The sequence below is a fragment of the Amblyraja radiata genome, chromosome 39 (genome assembly GCF_010909765.2).
Source record: "Amblyraja radiata isolate CabotCenter1 chromosome 39, sAmbRad1.1.pri, whole genome shotgun sequence".
Taxonomy (NCBI): Eukaryota; Metazoa; Chordata; class Chondrichthyes; order Rajiformes; family Rajidae; genus Amblyraja; species Amblyraja radiata.
In genome coordinates, this window is record NC_045994.1 from 17,384,138 (window position 1) to 17,398,622 (window position 14,485).

Here is a 14,485-nt window from a genome sequence, read left to right on the forward strand (position 1 = left end):
ACAGTGATCAGTCCCTTACCTTCGTAGATTAATTTGCTTTCAAAGTCTGGTATCTCGTAGTTCTCTGGATTGAATGCTACCTACAATCTTCTTGAAAGCCATGCCAAAATCTTCATTGAGATTCTTCAACTGAGAAGAATCTTCGACTGAGAAAAGGCAGAAGGAATTAACTGTTAGGCATCAGGCGGTACAATTATTCTTCAATAAACATGCCTGTGTATGTTATCGTCAAGTCCCAGTGATCAATATTCCTCTGGCAAATTATGTTACCTCTTCTACTGGGATCAGAGACACTTCAAAAAATATATTGGAAAAAACTACCGTTTTATATTTAGCGAACACACTCTGCAAGTTACATGTAGCGTACACATTTTAAGAGAGATTCCTAATCAGATTAGTTACAGATGACCATGCTGTTACCAGGCTGGGTGGGGAAAGGTTTGCATTCATAGAAAACAAGCTGTACCATGATTTTCAGTAACACAAAGCCATGTCATCTGCACATGCGTCAGGAAATTAATTGAAAGGAATTGGGTAATTTACTTTTTTCAACAAGATCTGGGTGAATTTTAGTCTATTTCCCCAAATTTATGATTAGTTTTTAATGAATTTTGTATGGTTGCTTTTCAATTAACGGAATTCAAAGCAGTTCTGATCACGGATGTGCCATTCGGTGCACCAGGGTAATGTTGGTAAGTTACAAGGCTTCCATGATTAAATGGCAGAGTAGACTTGATGGGCCGAATGGCCCTTTTCTGCTATCAATTATGATCTTATTGAGATAATAATAATGTTTTTCTTGCAAGAAACACTCTTTTGAAGAAAAATGTTAAGACATCTCTGAGCAGTGAAATCCAGGCAGCGGCTGTGCAAATGCCCCCAAGTTATTTGCAGAGTTCTTCGAGAGCTCACTCTGTGCCCAGCAAGAAGCTGAGCCACAGAAACCTGAAAGGCACTGGGTATAATGTCTGTTTGAAGATTGTACTGGGGACCTAGAATTGGGTTGAAGTCTGAAGAAGGGTCTTGACCCAAAACATCACCCATTCCTTCTGTTACTCCAGCATTTTGTGTCTATCTTCAATTTAAACCAGCATCTATAGTACTTTCCTATGCATGGGTTGAAGCCTAGATGGGGACAGGGAGGATAACAAAAATCACCGTCGATCCACACTACTGCTTACATATATTGGCCTCGACAATGGTCATCGTCATGGTGCATATTGGCAAGGTCATTGGATGTATTCTGTGTTTCCATTTAAATTATCTCAAAGGTAGACAAAAGTGCTGGAGAAGCTCAGGGGGTGCAACAGCATCTATGGAGAGAAGGAAACAGGCAACGTTTCCGGTCAAAACCCTTCTTCAGACCCGAAACGCTTCTTCGGCCCGAAACGTTGCCTATTTCCTTCGCTCCATAGATGCTGCTGCACCCGCTGAGTTTCTCCAGCACTTTTGTCTACCTTCGATTTTCCAGAAGCTGCATTTCCTTCTTAAATAAATTATCCCAAATGTGAGTCCTATATTAATGTTGGATTGCACCTATTGAAATGTTCCCCAACACAAAGGAAGATTTTACAGAAAAAACACTCAAGTATAGAAAAGTGATCATAATCTGTTAAATGCTGCATTTACAACATTTAATTCAGTATCGACGATTACCAGTTCTTATAAACCACAATTCATGACAGTATTATTTGAACGAGGGACATTCACATTAATAAGCAATTTAGGGCACATTGCCAATGTTTTTTTTTTTTACATTTCATGCTGGACTGGGCAAATAAATTAACAATGAAAAATGTTTTGCACTGTTAAGAGAAAACCGTTGTGGCTCAGCAGCAAATATATTTTAGGAAGTGATGTTCCCCGCGAAGGTCATAAAATATCAGATCAGTTCAAGGAAACAGAAAGAACTTGAGGTGTAAACATCAGTGCGGTGACGTGCACATACCAGGCTGGTTCAGGCGTAGAAGCTGTTTATTTGGATGGTATGTTCCATGGAGATAAGACAACACACGGATCCCTTTGGATTTCGTTTAGGAAAGAACTGCAGATGCTGGTTTAAATCGAAGGTAGACACAAAATGCATTTCGTTGTCTCTGTACTGTACACTGACAATGACAATTAAAATTGAATCTGAATCTGAAAATGCTGAAGTAACTCAGCAGGACAGGCAGCATCTCTGGAGAGCAGTCTGAAGGGTCTCGACCCGAAACGTCACCCATTCCTTCTCTCCAGAGATGCTGCCTGTCCCGCTGAGTTACTCCAGCATTTTGTGTCTACCTTCCCTTTGGATTTCCGCAGTTCATTAATGTTAAAAGTTACTTCACTGAACAGTCAATACTCAGCAATTGTTTCCTCATTTTGAAAAGGCAATTAGAATAATTTGTGTTCATGGAATGTGATCTTTCTTGGTTAATTAATATCTCACTGCCCCAGGCTGTTTGACTGATCCAGCATTTCCTTCCTTCCAGACTCCAGGTGCAGAATGAGGTAGACTCAGAACCCCACAGCACAGAAACAGGCCCTTCAGCCCACCATATCCATGCCAGACACCAAATACATCCGCACTCATCTGTGGCAACTTGTGGCCAACAACTAATTTTGACAAACATTTGCTATATAGACATTGGAGAAGTTTTTTTTGTCATTCCATTCAGGGTTTGCAGTAGATTACAATAGAAGACTGGAATATGGATAGTGTTATCTTTATTTCAGAAAGGCTGCAAGGGAAATCCACAGAACTTTAGGCCAAAGAGTCTCATATCTATGGTGGTAATGCCACTATATGGAATTTGAGGGACAGGATCTACTTGTGTTTAGAAGGCAGGGTTTATGTGTGGGATATCGTGTCTCATCAATTTGATAAAGTTGTTTCAAGAGGAGACCGACGAGGGCAAGGCGGAAGATGTCTACATGGCCTCCCATGTAGCAGACTGGTCAGGATCAGATGGCATCCTGGGTGAGGTAGCCAATTGGATACAAACTTGGTTTGGTGACACAGGTCAAGGTGTGGTAGTGGAGGCTTGTTGTCAGACTGGAGGCCCATGACCAGTGGAGTACCGCAGGGATCCGTGCTGGCTCCACTCTTCTTCATCATCTATATTAACAATTTGGGTGAGAATGCCGTTGGCATGGTTAGGAAATTTGCGGACGATAACAAAATTGTAGTGGCCAATCAAGAAGGTTATCTAAAATTACAGCAGGATCTAGAGGAAGGCTTTTTTGCTTGAAGACCAGTGGGGTTACAGGAATCAGCACTTTGTCCTTTATTGTTATTTATATACAAGTGTCGGCCAAACGCTTGCACTCGGTCTGTCAAGCTCTGCAGGATCTCCGGGTTGCTAATCCTTTTAACTCCTCTCACATTCCCAGAGTGACCTTTCTGTCCTGGGCCTCCTCCATTGCCAGAGTGAGGCCACGTGCAAATTGGAGGAACAGCAACTCACCTTGGGTAGCTTACAACCCAAAATTGAATTCTCCAATTTCAGGCAACTAAACAAAACCCACCTTTTTTCCTCTCTCTCTTCACTGTGTCCTCGCTGGACTCACACCCATTTCCCCTCTCCCTCTACCCTTCCACCTACATTCCTTCCTCTGGCTTCACAATTCACAACTGTTCGCTCCTTATCTCACAGCTTTTGTCTTTTCATCTCTGGCCTTTCTCCAACCATCTGCCTATCAAAATCCCCTCTCACCCGTATCCACCTATCACTGGCCAGACTCTATCCTGCTCCTCTTCTCTTCCAGCCTTTTCCCCCACCCCCTCACCACGATCAGTCTAAAGAAGGGTCCTGACCTGAAACGTCACCCATCCATGTTCTCCAGAGATGCCACCTGACCTGCTGAGTTACTCCAGCACTCTATGTCTTTTTTTTTGCAAACCAACATCTGCAGTTTCTTGTTTCCACATATATACTAAAGATTTGGATGAGAATGTAAATGGCATGATTAGTAAGTTTGCAGGTGACACTAAAATTAGTGATGTAGTGGACAGGGAGGAAGATTATCCAAGGTCACAAAGGGATCTAAATCAACTGGGAAAGTAGGCAAGGGAATGGCTGAATTTAACTTTCATTGTAAGTGCAAAGTGATGCGTTTTGTTATGTTAAACCAGCCAGGATATACAAACTGCATATATAGTTCCCTGAAACTGGCGACATGGGTAGATAGAATGGTGAAGAATGGTACATTATCGGCTGTGGCACTAATTATAGGAGCTCAGAGATCATGTTACAGTTGTACAATTCGTTAGTTAGGCCACACCATGCTACAGGAAGGATGTGATCCAGCTAAAGAGGATCAGAAAAGATTCACAGGAATGTTACGTGCACTGATATGAATTACAGGGGGAGATGGATAAACTGAGACTATTTTCCCTGGAACAAAGGTGGCAGAGGGGTGAATTTCTAGATGTTATAAAATGTTGAGGAGCTTAGATAGGAAAGATTGTCACAGGGTAGGGGAGTTTGAAAGTAGAGGACATAGGTGTAAGAAGGGACAGATGTGAGAGGCCAGCTTTTCACACCCAGGGGTTATATGGAATGAGCTGCCAGAAGAGATGGTAGAGACAGATACAGGTACAGGGTGGCAATACGGTTGGATTGATGAGCCTGTTTCCGTGCTGTACAACTCTATAGCTATATGACTGTAACGTTTTAACCCAAAGTGAGAGTAAGAAACTGCCACTCGACCACCGTCACACTTAGAATTCTTTGCCGGAATGAGTTTCATTATTGTGATTTATGCACAAGTCAAATACTCTCAAGAATCCATCGCATCTATTTTGCCTCCCACATTAAAGCATGGTATCAAGTTCAGCCACAGCCAACTCCTCCATATCTACAAATGGCCATATTGCACTTTAATACCAGAAGCATTGCCGTGAATAGACATTTCTGTTGCTCTTTTACTCCCTTCCTGCCCCTTCCAATCCATCCAATCACACACAACAAACAAAGAAAACACCTCATGTTACTATCCTGTCACCTAATTTATTGGATGACTTAACTAAACAAAGTTGGAGTCCAGAGATCAGGAAGGCTATCATTTCTAAATTCTCAGTGGTGTCCACAGGCAGTATCTGGTATTTGGCTGTATTGATCTTAGCGTGTTTGTTGCAAAATAATGGGAGGGCAAAGATTAGCTGGTCAAGCAGAGAATCACAGAAATTCATAGGATAATAGGAGGCTATACAGACACATCACAGTTATCCTGTCTGTAAAGTAAGCAATCAGACTATTCCCATCTCCTCGCACCATCTTATAGATTTGGCCACACAAAGTGCTCATTCCAGGTATTGTTTAATACGCTGATGGCTTTTGTACACAAGACCCTTTCTGGCAGTAAGTTACAGATCATTCCCACTCATTAGATATATCTTTAAAATGTCTACAACTCATTCGCCTACATATTTACCTTAAATCCAAAATATAGTTATTGTGCTCTCTACAACTATGTTTCCCATTTTCACCTTACTTTGATCTCTCAGCTGTCTGAAACTTGATAAGAGCTTCCTTTCCTTCCTGTATTTCGGCTTATATTGGGTCTAATTTGGTAATTTTCCTAGAATCCTATCGTTTTTACCTTTCTGAACAATCTATAATGTGGGATTTTAATCGTTCCCTGCAGCCTATTTCCACACAGACTATATCAGACGTGTCGCCCTCACCAATACTCCTTGTTATCTAAATTAAAAAAATTCAAACCTGACAAATCCATGCTTGATTAATGTGTATCTGTTTATTTATCATTTTCTTCTGTTCCCCACCCTGTCTGTTGGCTCCACCCTGTTAATAGGCAGACTGGCTTCTAAATAGACAGTCTTTCTTTTTTTTCATTAGTAAACAACAGACTCAGAGATGTAGTGCACAGACACAGGCCCTTCATCTTATTTTGTCCATTCCAACCAAGTTGGCATACTGGGCAAGTCCCATTTGCCTGCATTAGGCCCGTAGCCCGCTGAACCCTTCCTATCCGTACATCACTCCAAATGTTTTTCGACAGATGATAACCATGAGTTGCTAAAAAGGACAGAATAAAGGTACATGGAACATAATCCTGGGAAACATGAGGTAACACATTTTGGAAGCATTAATAAGACCAGGATATACAAGGATTGGTAAACCTGAGCAAATAGCAAATGACAGTGATGTAGAAGTCATGTTCATAAGTGATAGGAGCAAAAATTAGGCCATTTGGCCCATCGATTCAACTCTGTCTTTCAATCACTGCTGATCTATCTTTCCCTCTCAACCCCATTCTCCTGTCTTCTCCCCGCAATCCTTAACACCCTTATTTATCAGTAATCTGTCAATCTCCACCTTAAAAATACCCAATGACTTGTCATCCACACCCACAGCTGTCTGTGGCAATGTGTTCCGCAGATTCACCACCCTCTGATTAAAGAAAATTCTCTTCATCTCCTTTCTAAAAGTACAATATTTTATTTTGAGACTGTGCCCTCTGGCCCAAGACTCTCCCATCAGCTTCCCATGCCAATTTTAAAATATTTTTAATATATTTCTAAATATTTACAACAAATATTTAGGCCAAAATTGCTGAATGATTTTCTGCGCAATACATTTTTTGTGGTTCTACTACATTAACTAAAAACAGTTGCACCATTGAAACTGTATCACAGATTTCTTTATAACTTGACCATCAAAAAATATTTCATCATTTAACCACAGTAGACACACACCTGCATTGTGAAAGCCCTTACATCGCACTAACTGCTAAACTCCAGATAGATAATCAGGCACTGGCCTTTGGCTCATGGGATTTGCGTGTTGTTTTACTTAGTATATCTCACTCTGGAGATTGTACACTGCTCATAGAACCACAAGGGGCCTGCGTCTGACAACTGTCCTCAATCACAGATTATTTTATCTTGGGCAGTGGAATATCAGGGTGTTATACAGTCCTTGCTATTTGCGAGAGATAGGGATCCAGACTTCCCATAGATAACAAACAAAACACAGACACCACTAAGGCCACTGGCAATGTCAGTTAACTCATAGAGCCATAGAGTGTGGAATCTAAAACTATGTTATAACAAACATTAAACTCTGCAGATATAGGAGAGACAAGAGAAAGACATTATATTGTGGCTGCCGTGTTGTTGCCAAGCCTGCCTGTCTCCTCTCAAAGCCTCATTTCATCCTCACCCTAATTCACAATTCCACTTAGTTATGCATCATCTCCAGACTTGAAAATATAATATGTGGTCCCCTCAGCAAAAATCATTGATAGTGAATTGACGGAGCTCCAACAACGATTCTTCTGATACCCTACTAGTTGACTGCAAGGACAGTCAGAGGATAAGTAATCTGTGGGAATCATTACCACAATGCAGCTGTGGAGGCCAAGTCAGTGGATATTTTTAAGGCAGAGATAGACATTGTATCGAGTTTCACTGTACCTTAATTGGCACACGTGACAATATACTGACCTTTGAAACAGGTTCTTGATTAGAACGGGTGTCAAAGGTTATGGGGAGAAGGCAGGAAAATAGGATTAGGTGGCAGAGATCAGCCATGATTGAATGGCAGAGAAGACTCGATGGGCCGAATAGCCTAATTCTACCCCTATAGCTTGTGAACTTGCAAAGACAGCAGATTAGTGCAAAGGTTATAGTGAAATCTGAAGTTGTATAAAGAAAATACTGAAGTGCAATAATTAATAATGTACTGTTTTATATTCATGCCCCTCTTCTGCCGATCAAATCATACCATACACAGTGCAATCAAGCCTCGCACACGTCTGTCAAAGTTAAATAAACTATGGATACATCACCTGTACACGTGATGGGATTGGACAGGCTAAATGCAGGAAAAATGTTCCCGATGTTGGGTGAGTCCAGAACCAGGGGTCATAGTTTAAGAATAAGGGATAGGCCATATAGGACTGAGATGAGGAAAAACTTTTCCACCCAGAGTTGTAAATCTGTGGAATTCTCTGCTACAGTAGAGGCCACTGGATGCCTTGTCTTGTCTTGTGGTTATCACTCCCGAAGAGTCCACCAGGGACTATACTGGAAGTATCCTACCCCCACTAGGGACAATTTTTACATTTAGCAATTAACCTACGAACCTGTACATCTTTGGAGTGTGGAGGGAAACCGAAGATCTCGGAGAAAACCCACGCAGATCACGGAGAGAACATAGAAACATAGAAAGTAGGTGCGAGAGTAGACCACCAGGTCCGTCGAGCCCGCACCGCCATTCGCTCATGGCTGAACACTAAACAGACACACTTACCCACAAACAGTAGACACAAGACACAGAACACAAGACACTACCCTCCCCTTTATACCGCTATCACCCCTCTCCACCCCAAGAACCGCGTGATCTCCTGGGGGAGGCAAAAAACCGGATAAAAACCCAGGTCCAATTCGGGAAAAAAATCCGGGAAATTCCTCTCCGACCCCAATCCAGGCGATCGACACTTGTCCAGGAGATCACTCAGGTCTTACTATACTAACCATACCTAGGTCCATATCCCTGCCCTCTCCCCGTAGCCCCTTATCCCCTTGGCAGCTAAAAAACCATCTATTTTAGACTTAAATATATTTAACGTTTCTGCTTCCACTGCTCCCTGGGGCAGTGAATTCCATAAATTAACCACCCTCTGGGTGAAGAAGTTCTTCCTCATCTCAGTTTTAAAAGAGCCCCCCCTTATTCTGCGACTATGTCCCCTAGTTCTAGTTTCCCCGATCATTGGGAACATCCTCGGTGCATCCACCCGATCAAGGCCCCTCACGATCTTATATGTTTCAATGAGATCGCCTCTCATTCTTCTAAACTCCAAAGAGTAGAGTTGCAGCCTACTTAACCTTTCCTCATATGTCAATCCCCTCATTGCAGGAATTAATCTTGTAAACCTTCGCTGCACTGCCTCCAGGGCTAGTACATCCTTTCTTAAGTATGGACCCCAGAACTGTACACAGTATTCCAAATGTGGTCTCACTAATAGACGGTACAGACGGCACCCGTAGTCGGGATAGAACCCGGGACTCCGGGGTTGCATTCGCTGTAAGGCAGCAACTCTACCGCTGCACCACCATGTCCGCCCATGTTTTCAAGAGAGTTAGATTTAGCTCTTAGGGCTAACGGAATCAAGGGATATGGGGGAAAAGCAGGAACGGGGTACTGATTTTGGATGATCAGCCATGATCATATTGAATGGTGGTGTTGACTCGAAGGGCCGAATGGCCTCCTCCTGCACCTGTTTTCTATATAAGTGTTACTACCTGGACTCATTCCATCTCCTGTTCCACCTTCATCGCAACAGCATAATTCTACAGAAGAAACGCAAGCGTATCCACATTTCCACAATATTTCTGTCAAGTATTTTGAGAGCTTGCCGCGATGGCAGAGTACCTTTTAATGCCACCACTATGACCATTTTGAGTAACACGTCCAACTCCATAATATTCACCAGAATTAACGAGTGTCATTTAAACATTCATCACTGCTACCACTATGAATCACTTCTCTCATTACAAGCATGGTCAAGATTTTTTAAATAGAGATAAATAATCTTTTTATTTACAACAAACACAGGAACCAAACTCAAGAGACAAGCACCTTACTGGCAGCTGTACTTAATGCTTTCTTAGTGACACACCACAGAATTCAATGCTTGCTGTGGGGACACAATGAAATGCAGATGCTGGAATCTTGATTAAAACACAAAGTGCTGGAGTAACTCAGCAGTCCTGATGCATGTATGGAGGCACCTTCAGATGAAGTCTGAAGGAGGGTCCCAACCTATCCATTCCTCCACTGATGCTGCCTGACCCACAGAGTTACTCCAGCACTTTGTGTTTTACTCAATGCATGCCATCCTTATTAAGAGAATATATTACTAGTGCAGGTTCCAATTCCTCAGTGACCCCAGGACACATTGTGTGCTAGGTGATTCCCATGTCCCCTCCACACAGACAATGCCTGCACTCATTGTGACCTCAGGGTTCCTCTGAGGTGTGACAGATTCTTGATTAGTAAGGGTGTTAGGGGTTATGGGGAGAAGGCCATAAAGGGTGTACCTTTAAAACGATGAGGAGGAATTTCTTTAGCCATCGAGAGGTGAATCTGTGGAATTCATTGCCACAGACGGCCATGGAGGCCAAGTCATTGGGTATTTTTAAAGCGGAGATTGACAGATTCTTGATTGGTTAGGGTGCCAAACGTTACAGGGATAAAGCAGGAGAATGGGATTGAGAGGGAAAGACAGATTGAATGGTGGACTAGACTCAATGCGCCAAATGGACTAATTCTGCTCCTATGACTCTGAATGCCATGATCTCTTTGTAGCTCAAGAAGTAGTCATACTTTACAGCAAAGTTCATAAGTCATAGAAGCAGAAGTAGGGCATTAGGCCCTTCAAGTCTACTCCGCTGTTTAATCATGGCTGATCTATCTTTCCCTCTCAACCCCATTCTCCTGCCTTCTCCCCATTACCCCTGACATCCTTACTTAGTTTCTTGGTCCTCCAAAATATTCCAAATGGAATTTAAACTGGAGGTGGTCCATTTAAACTGATCAAGAACCTGTCAAACTCCACCTTAAAAACAACCGTGTTCAAGAAGGAACTGTGCAGATGCTGGAAAATCGAAGGTACACAAAAATGCTGGAGAAACTCAGTGGTTGCAGCAGCATCTATGGAGCGAAGGAAATAGGCAACGTTTCGGGCCGAAACCCTTCTTCAGACTAAAAACAACCAATGGTTTGGCCTCCACGGTCGAGGGGAGGGGGGGTTTGTTTTGAAACACCTGCACTTACCCAGGCAGGCGTCCTCCATGCTGGGCAATGGCCCGTGAGGGAAGATAACACCTCACTCACTCACACTGGGCCATGTTGAGTGTAGAGTCCCCTCCCCCCCTCCTTTGTGGACCACCTGTCACCTGGCCGCCGTCCCCTGCACGTGACAGGGGGCGGGGATAGTAGTCACATGGCGGGGGCGGGGTGGGGGGGGCGGCAGTGTGACGCAACTCCCCCCCCGCTGACGTCACGGCGCGGGCCCGCGCTGCAGGTCGCGCGCGCTCTCCGTGTCGCGCGCTCCGTGTTGTCCATGTCATTCCCGGCCGAGCCGGCTCGCGGAGGCACACACACACACACGGCTTCTCTCGGCGGCAGCGCCAGCGCCACGGTCTGAAACACAGCGGCGGCGGAGTACACCCCTGGACTAGGTAACGCCGACTTTACCTGTTGAAATGTCACGGTTTGCCGGCCGGAATTCTCGCTTTGGTTCCACAGAAAAACGGTCAGAAAACGTCCCCCCCCCCCCCCCCCCCTCTCGTCGTCCATCGGCGAGCGGAACTGACGTCGCGTGATTGACAGACGGGCCGGCCGATGGCGGGCAGGCTTCGCGATGACTGGCAGCGGCCACGTCCAATGGATCGGATCAGGAGGCGGGCGGTTGTGTGGATGGGCGGGACTTCCGGCGGGGGGTCGGGAGGTTGATCGGCGTCTGATCGAGGCCTCGGGGCGAGTCCGCAAGGTCACCCGGCGAGGAGCCCGCTAGCGGCGGCACTGCCTCAGCCTAGTCTCCGCTGTTGTCGCCCGCGGTGATTCCTGGATGGCGTCGGCATTTATGGCTCTCCCCACGTCAGAGCTCCGGGATGCCGCGATGCCGGCACCTCCATTTGCCGCTTGACCGGGGAGGGCTGCCCGGCTGCCCCGCACCCTCGCCCGGCCCGGCCCGGACCACCGGCAGGCACCCTTGTCCCCTGCCCTGGAGGCTGCACCCACCCATCCACCCATCCTTGCTGGCTGCCCAGTTACCCTGGTTAGACGAGAACGGGCTCCAACATCTGGGTGACCACTTGACTTGTTAATAGAGTATAGAATAAAAAGCTGGAGTAAGTCAGCAGGACAGGCAGCGGTTCTGGAGAGAGGGAACGGGTGACATTTCGGGTCGGGACCCTCCTTCAGACTGACATGAAACGTCGCCCGTTCCTTTCTCTCCAGAGATGTTGCCCGTCCCGCTGAGTTACTCCAGCATTTCGTGTCTTATCTTCGGTGTAAACCAGCACCTGCAGTTTCCTTCCTGCACACTTGACGTGTTAACCCTGCTCCCCTTGACAGAAGTTTCCGCTGAAACCAACGCCCTGGAAACCATTCTCCCTTTGTCAGTAAGAAGCCAATTCCGTTTCCTGCAGAGGCCTCTCACATGAGAAATCCCCTTAGCTGGGCGTGCAGTGGGATTAACGGGAACACTCCTAGATCTGAATCGGATGAAGGCTCACCTTGCCAGTACACTTTGTAGTGCCTAACTTAGGCAATTTTCATTAAGATTCCGTTTTTAGTGAAGCTTTTGTTGAAGCTGTAAGTTCAGAAGAACTTATAGAAGTTGTAAGTTCAGCCTTCATCCTCCTGTACTGTCGCACATTTGTTCGTTAGTTGGTTGCTCTAACTTATAGCATGGTTTCAGGGTGAAACTACATGTGGGCCAGAAACACCAAGGAGTGATTTCTTTGGTACAATTGATTTCTTGAGATTTTACTTTGTTTATTCTCCTTAAGATTATAGAAAAGAATGAAGTTTTTCTTTGGTGTTCAGTCCACATTGTGATCTCCACATAGTGAACTGACTACAAAATGCAGATTGTGGAACTGTTTTGTGGAGTAGCTGCATTCAATGCACAGCGGAGGCTCGGCGCTCCCTTTCCCCTGTCACTTTAACTCTTGCTCTGTCTGACTTTCTGCACTGTTACAGTGTGCCCTGACGTAAATTGAGGAACAACACCTTTCCTGTCAGAGAACATTGCAGGCTTCTGGGCTCATTAGATTTAGATTAGATTAGATCCTTTATTTGTCATTCAGACCTTTCGGTCTGAACGAAATGTCGTTGCCTGCAGCCATACATACAATAATAAACACCAAAACACACAAATTAACATCCACCACAGTGAGTTCACCAGGCACCTCCTCACTGTGATGGAGGCAAAAGTCTTAAGGTTACTGTCTCTTCCCTCCTCATTCTCCCTCTGCGCTGAGGCGATATGTTGTTACCCCACTCGTGTTACTCATGATTAAATTCTTAGATAACCTGCTCTCTCTGATGGAACTGACCATTTTCTATGTTAAATATTGGCTCAGCTTTTCTCCGACAGTACAACTTGACTTGCGGGACAAATCTGAAGAAGGGTCTCGACCCGAAACGTCGCTTGTTTCCTTCGCTGCATAGATGCTGCCTCACCCGCTGAGTTTCTCCAGCATTTTTTACTTTACCTTCGACTTTCCAGCATCTGCAATTCTTTCTTAAACATATGGGACAAATGTTAATTAGTTTCAAAACTTTTAAGTTACTTTGTCCATGTTCTCTATCCAGATAGTATAATTTATTTTCCCCTCTACACTAGTTACCAAATAATGATTTCTGCTATTTATCCTCATGGCAACCCTATCTTCACGTGATCAAGAGAGATATCCTTTGCCCTACCTATTCGTTCCTCCACTCTTTACAACTTGTTTTCTCACTTTCCCAGGTCTCACAGTCCTTTGCCTGATAAACAACCTGTTTATCTTTAACCAGGATGCTGAGTGTTAATAGGACTTTCTGACATTTCATATTTCCAATGTCAACAGCCTTTTTGTTTTATTTTCATCACCAAATGTAGTTAACATCCCTCTGATGGGTTAACATAATACATATCAAAAATAAGGCAGTAAATCTACATTAGCGATGACCGCTTGTGTAGTCAATTTTGTGTAATAGAATGCAACAAAGTTATTTGGAACTCATGGTAGGAAACACTTCCCCACAGGAGTTCTGTCTGGTTCTGGAAGGCATACGTTTAGAGGGGTTCCGAGGGATATATTTTAACCCAGAGGGTAGTTGAATTGTGGAACAGTGGCTGAGGAGGTGTTGGAGGCAGGGAAACACATAGGTCTCTAAATGAGCACTTAAGCTGCTAAAATATAAAGGCTATAGAAACCAAGCACAGGTTTATATGGAAGAATGCCCAGTGCTGGAGTAACTCAGCTGGTCAGGCAGCATCCCCAGAGAACATGGATAGGTGGCGTTTCAGGTCAATACTCTTTTTCAGACTGATTTTCGGGGTGCAGGACATCATGTGGCATGTATTAGGTCAACTGGGTAAAGGGGAGGGTGTTTTGATTGGCAAATGGTTGGACTAAAGCCAGAGGAGGAAAAAGAGGTATGAGACAGAAGTTGTGGGCTGGGTATTGTAGGATCGTGCTAGTGTATGGGGTGATTGCTAGTCGGTGCGGATTCAGTGGGCCAAAGGGCTTGTTTCCGCGCTGTGGTTCTAAAGTCTAATTGAGATGTGAGTAACTCAGTGGGACCGGCAGCATCTCTGGAGAGAAGGAATAGGTGACATTTCGGGTTGAGACCCTTCTTCAGACTCCAAAGAATGGCTCGACCTGAAATGTCACCTATTCCTTTACTCCAGAGGTGCTGCCTGGCCCGCTGAGTCACTCCAGCTTTTTGTGCCTGTCTCCGGTGTCTATCTCCGCCCT

General features: G+C 44.6%; 2 protein-coding genes across 8 annotated transcripts in view; one reads left to right on the forward strand and one right to left on the reverse strand.

Annotated features, from left to right (window-relative positions):
- Window positions 1-11,296, reverse strand: part of stard7 (StAR related lipid transfer domain containing 7) — a 33,034-nt gene extending 21,738 nt beyond the window's left edge. The window contains exon 1 of one of the 4 annotated variants that reach the window (XM_033014126.1): window positions 11,208-11,296. The gene's annotated coding sequence lies outside the window, so the exon portion shown is untranslated. Of the gene's footprint in view, window positions 1-19; window positions 142-1,536; window positions 1,543-10,784; window positions 10,920-11,207 lie in introns of those variants that run through there. The other 3 variants (XM_033014125.1, XM_033014129.1, XM_033014127.1) reach the window with 3 other exon arrangements.
- ogdh (oxoglutarate dehydrogenase) overlaps window positions 10,952-14,485 on the forward strand; it is a 67,820-nt gene continuing 64,286 nt past the window's right edge. For 2 of the 4 annotated variants that reach the window (XM_033014112.1, XM_033014113.1), the window contains exon 1: window positions 11,038-11,191. The gene's annotated coding sequence lies outside the window, so the exon portion shown is untranslated. Of the gene's footprint in view, window positions 11,192-14,485 lie in introns of all 4 variants that reach the window. The other 2 variants (XM_033014114.1, XM_033014115.1) reach the window with 2 other exon arrangements.